This window comes from Lampris incognitus, chromosome 10 (genome assembly GCF_029633865.1).
Source record: "Lampris incognitus isolate fLamInc1 chromosome 10, fLamInc1.hap2, whole genome shotgun sequence".
In the NCBI taxonomy this organism is placed as follows: Eukaryota; Metazoa; Chordata; class Actinopteri; order Lampriformes; family Lampridae; genus Lampris; species Lampris incognitus.
Window position 1 is genome coordinate 52,652,346 of NC_079220.1, and position 6,000 is coordinate 52,658,345.

General features: G+C 49.9%; 1 protein-coding gene across 1 annotated transcript in view; it reads right to left on the bottom strand.

Annotated features, from left to right (window-relative positions):
* The window catches only part of LOC130119340 (nuclear GTPase SLIP-GC-like), a 37,857-nt gene extending 33,502 nt beyond the window's left edge, over nt 1–4,355 (bottom strand). Inside the window, exon 1 of the mRNA XM_056287801.1 lies at nt 4,184–4,355. The gene's annotated coding sequence lies outside the window, so the exon portion shown is untranslated. The remainder of the gene's footprint in view (nt 1–4,183) is intronic.
* Between the last annotated feature and the right edge of the window lie 1,645 nt (nt 4,356–6,000).

A 6,000-nucleotide genomic window follows, 5' to 3' on the forward strand; every position in this document is an offset into this window, starting at 1 on the left:
CAGTTCCTTACGTGACTTAGGATCCGGCCATTCCACCACCGCTTTGATCTTGCGAGGATCAGCTCGAGTCTTGCCTCCCTCCACGATAAAACCTAAGTAGTCCACTGACTCAGAATGGAACAGGCATTTCTCAGCCTTGACGAACAGCCGGTTACGAAGGAGGCGTTCGAGAACCTGCCGCACGTGCTGGACATGCTCCTCGAGGGACCTGGAGAAGATGAGGATGTCATCAAGGTAGACGACAACGAATTGGTCGAGCATGTCGCGAAGGATGTCATTCATGAGTGCCTGGAACACCGCCGGGGCGTTGGTGAGGCCGAACGGCATTACCAGGTACTCATAATGACCACGGGGAGTCTTAAAGGCTGTCTTCCACTCGTCCCCTTTCCGGATCCGAACGAGATGGTAGGCGTTCCGGAGATCCAGCTTAGTGAAGACAGTCGCCTGGGTCAGGGGTTCGAGGGTGGAGCTCATCAGAGGCAGGGGGTATTTATTCTTGATGGTGATGTCGTTGAGTTGGCGATAATCAATGCAGGGTCGGAGACCACCATCCTTCTTCTTAACGAAAAAGAAACCAGCTGCCACCTGGGAGGATGAGGGTCGGATGAGCCCTGCCGCCAACGATTCTGAAATGTAATCGTCCATAGCAGCCTTCTCGGGAATGGAAAGGCTGTAAAGACGACTGCTAGGGAGAGAGGCCCCAGGACGGAGGTTGATAGCACAATCATATGGCCGATGCGGAGGGAGAGACTGAGCCCGCGTCTTGCTGAAGACCTCCCCGAGATCATGATACTCGGGAGGAACAGAGGAAAGATCGGGAGGAGGGGCAATCGGAACAGTCTGGACTGCTGGACCAGGTGCGGCCTGAAGACACCGGGCGTGACAGGAGGAGCTCCACTCCAAAATGTTACCAGACGACCAAGCAATGTGTGGCTCATGCTGAGCCAACCAGGGACGCCCCAAGATCACAGGAACTAAGGGAGACTGGATGACGAAGAACTGAAGGCTCTCCACATGGTTTCCAGCAATAGTGAGAGACACGGGACAGGACTGTCGGGTAACACTGGCCAGGCGGCGCTCATCCAGAGCAAAGGCCTCTATTGGCCTCTCCAATTCCTCACATGGAATGTTAGCTTGAGCAGCAAACGTAGAGTCCAAGAAACACCCATCAGCTCCCGAATCGATGAGTGCTCCTACAGTGAGCCGCTGGTCTGCCCAAGCCAGGGTAACGCTCACAAGATGGTTAGCCGGAGCAGGATGGCGGGAACAGGAAAGACGGCTCACTAGGATCTCCCGGGGTCCCAGTGAGCCTAATCTTTTGGCCGCGTAGGACACTCGCTGATCCGGTGTCCCTTAAGACCGCAGTAAAGACAGAGACCTGCCTTGAACCGGGCCTCACGTTCAGCGGGAGTCAGTCGTGTACGCCCAAGCTGCATAGGTTCCTCCTCTGTCACTGTCTGGGAGGAGGAGAGGCTTGCCACAGGGGAAGTGGAGTGCGACGAAGAAGAGCCCCCTTCGGAGGCTCTGGATGGCTGAGAGGTAGAAACGGTTCCCCGTAGACCTCGCTCGCGCCTTCTCTCGCGGAGACGTCCATCGATGCGGATGGCAAGGCTGATAAGGTCGTCGAGAGAGGTAGGATCCTCCCGGGTGGCTAGCTGATCCTTGACGGCATCGCTGAGGCCCCTACGGAAGGTTACCCGAAGTGACTGGTCGTTCCAGCCACTCTCAGCCGCAGCCAGCCTGAACTCGACTGAGTAGTCAGTGACACTGCCACTGCCCTGCTGGATCCTGCTCAGTCGGACACCCGGATCCTGACCGTACACTGGATGATGGAATACCTTCCGAAGCTCAGCCACAAAGTCATCGTAGGAAGAGCAGAAACTGGCCCCCATGGACCAGGAAGCAGTGGCCCACTGAGCAGCGCGGCCAGTCAGCAGGTTAGTCACGTAAGCAACTCTTGCAGCATCTGTGGTGAACCCCCTGGAATGGTGGGCGAAGACAAGCTCACACTGCATGATGAACGTGGCACAGGTCTCAAAGTTGCCATCAAAAGGCTTGGGATTGGAGATACTGGGCTCCCGGAAATCCGAAGCATAAACGGTAGGATTGTCTAAGGCAACGGCTGCGGGCACTGCTGGAGGAGGGGCGGCCGGAACTGGTGGGACAGCTGGCTGGATGGTGATAGCCGCTGTGAGAGTTTGCAACTGCTTAAGAACCTCCTCTTGTTGGCTCGCGAGCGCCGCTTGCTGGGCCGAAAGAGAATCCACCGAAGCCTGGAGGGGTTGCACCTGAGCCCGGAGGCCCTGCATGGCAACAGCGGCCTCTTGTAGTTGCTGGCCGTGGGAGGCTGTAAGCTGAATCTGCTTATAGAGAGCAGCCTGGACAGGATTGGCGTCTAGGTTGTCTGGGTTCATAGTGAGCGGCGAGTTCGTACTGTTAAGGTTTGTAGAACGAACCCAATAGCGACAACACAAGACAAAGTAAGGCACCAACCTGGCAGGACTCGTAGAGGAGAGCCGGCCGGGCCTGGACAGAAGGGGGAGGCGCTTCAGGCGGAACTAGAGAATAGCTTCTTAAAAATGGGAAAACGTAAACTGCCCCCTTAATCCGAAAGGGAAAAAAACACAAACTGCTCCTTTAAAGTCCGAAAGGGGAAAAAAAACACAAAGTGCTCCTTTAAGGTAGAAGTCCAACCGAGTAATAAGATCCACAGTGAGAGAGGAGAAATTAGAATATCAAAAACTTGATCTCAACTAGAAAATCACGATGGGAAAATCCAATGGGGAAAACACAAAGAGAGTTCTTCTCCGAACAAGCTCTCAAGGAGAACTGACACAAGGGAATAATCAAACAAGCAAAAAACACGGAGAATACTACAATCTGTACTCCACCGGGAGACACAGAAATGTCACAAAACTCGAGACGAAGAATTTACTCACGGGACTGTTCAGGACGAACTCGCGACGAGTTCTGGAAAGCAAACAAACTTATACTAGAGTGGTTAACGAGTAGGTAGGCTGCAGGTGTTTCAGACGCGCCCTTCCCCCGCTCTCATTGCTGGTTGCCAGGTTGGTCAACAGACCGAGCCCTAACAAACAGAGCCCCAAAAGTCCTACCGAAAAACTGAAGGAAGCTGCAGGTGTGCCTTATTTAATGTGCCGTTGGTGTTAATTGTGCGTATGTGCACTGTGAATCCTGTTACGGTACAAGTGAATATAGTTATTGTGCTGTTGGCTGCAAGTCAGTGTACCTGCCCTTCTGGGGGGAAGGGGGGGCTTTTACACATCCGTGCCCTGGGGCCCATTGAGTCATGATCCGCCCATGAAAACAGCCGTTGCTTTTTCATACATCACCGGACTAATTTGCCTGCTTTTCGTGGGTACTTAGGCCACAATGGAAATGCAGAGAACAATGGGCTGAGGGAACATTTTATTTCCCTATAAAGTAGTTCCTGGGACAAAAAGTTCTGGGTACTTTGGGTGGAAATACGGCTCAAGTCATCTTAATACTTGATACTTAATACTGTTCGGAACCACTCTGGGCCTAAAGCTTTGGAATCGACATTGCCGTACAGAATGTAGCCTGAAGATGACACATGATACTATGTGTGTGTGTGTTATCCAAAGGAGTTGAATCAAGTCCAGTTGCACTTGATTCAACTCCTTTGGACAACCCTGACCTTGATGAAGGAGAACATTCACAGATACGTGTGTGTGACACAAAACGTTTTGAATGGATGGATGGATTGATCTGTATCATTTAAGCTTTTGGTTTTCATTTTGCCCAAAATAAAGATTACATGCTGATGAAATCCAACACTTATCTATAGATAAGTGGCAATGAACACCTCTGATCAACTTGGTTTAAACGGCCTTACAAAACAAAGGTCAAACAGTTTCTCACAACTTCCTCATTCATGTATTACGTTCTTGGATTTGCTTCTTATCTGTATCCACAAGTTAGAGACTTGCATATGTGCCTCTTTTTCCAATTAGTTTCCCCTTTATCTTACACAGCACACATTTACTGTAAACATTGCCATAGAATGTTTTATTCAACAGTTTTAATATTCTGATATTCTGACCACCAAACATTATAACTACAAATAGCTGTAATAAAACACCCTGTTGCTCTGTTCATAGTTTACATATGTGATATAGACACACAAAAAAAAATCACTTACGTTTTGCTTGGATTGTGGAAAGATCCAGGATGATCAGTTTCAGATCAGTCTCTACTGAAGCACGCCGGCATAAGATAATAAAACGGCGCGTGCACACCTCTCTCTGCCGCTCTCGTTTTCTCGAAAGCTGTGCTTTTGATTTCCGGTCGGACCCAGTCGCCCGCCAATAGACAGGCCGTAGCACATAACAGGATGCAGAAGGGAGCGAGTAGCCGCTAAGTTTCAGTTTCTGGTTCCTGGAATTTAAGCGCCGCGTCGTCGAAGAGGGAGGAACACAGGGTGACGTACAAGAGTGGAGGAAAGTGCACACAGGTGGACTATATCTTATGTAGAAGGCACTATCTAAAAGGGATTGGAGACTGCAAGGTGGTGACAGGGGAGAGCGTAGCCAGGCAGCATCGGATGGTGGTCTGTAGGATGACTTTGGAGACCAAGAAGAGGAAGCGAGTGAAGACACAGCCGAAGATTAAATGGTGGAAGTTGAAGAAGGAAGACTGTTGTGTGGAGTTCAGGCAGGAGTTAAGACAGGCACTGGGTGGTAGTGAAGAGTTGCCAGATGGCTGGAAAACCACTGCAGAAATAGTGAGGGAGACAGCTAGGAAGGTACTTGGTATGTCATCAGGACAGAGGAAGGAAGACAAGGAGACTTGGTGGTGGAATGAGGAAGTACAGCAAATTATACAGAGGAAAAGGTTGGCAAAGAAGAAGTGGGATAGTCAGAGAGATGAAGAAAGTAGACAGGAGTACAAGGAGATGCAGCGTAAAGCAAAGAGAGAGGTGGTGAAGGCAAAGGAAAAGGCATATGGTGAGTTGTATGACAGATTAGACACTAAGGAAGGAGAAAAGGACTTGTACCGATTGGCTAGACAGAGGGACCAAGCTGCAAAGGATGTGCAGCAAGTTAGGGCGATCAAGGATAGAGATGGAAATGTGCTGACAAGCGAGGAGAGTGTGCTAAGAAGGTGGAAGGAATACTTTGAGGGGCTGATGAATGAAGAAAATGAGAGAGAGAGAAGGTTGGATGATGTAGGGATAGTGAATCAGGAAGTTCAGCGGATTAGCAAGGAGGAAGTGAGGGCAGCTATGAAGAGGATGAAGAATGGAAAGGCAGTTGGTCCTGATGACATACCTGTGGAGGCATGGAGATGTTTAGGAGAGATGGCAGTGGAGTTTCTAACTAGATTGTTTAACACAATCCTGGAAAGTGAGAGGATGCCTGAGGAGTGGAGAAGAAGCATACTGGTACCGATTTTCAAGAACAAGGGCGATGTGCAGAACTGTAACAACTACAGAGGTATAAAGTTGATCAGCCACAGCATGAAGATTTGGGAAAGAGTAATAGAAGCTAGGTTAAGAGGAGAGGTGACGATCAGCGAGCAGCAGTATGGTTTCATGCCACGAAAGAGCACCACAGATGCGATGTTTGCTTTGAGAATGTTGATTGAGAAGTATAGAGAAGGCCAGAAAGAGTTACATTGTGTATTTGTGGATTTAGAGAAAGCTTATGACAGAGTGCCGAGAGAGGAGGTGTGGTATTGTATGAGGAAGTCAGGAGTTGCAGAGAAGTATGTAGGAGTGGTGCAGGATACGTATGAGGGAAGTGTGACAATGGTGAGGTGTGCGGTTGGAATGACAGATGGGTTCAAGGTGGAGGTGGGATTACATCAAGGATCGGCTCTTAGCCCTTTCTTGTTTGCAATGGTGATGGACAGGTTGACGGACAAGATCAGGCAGGAGTCTCCATGGACGATGATGTTCGCGGATGACATTGTGATCTGTAGCGAGAGTAGGGTGCAGGTCGAGGAGAGCCTGGAGAG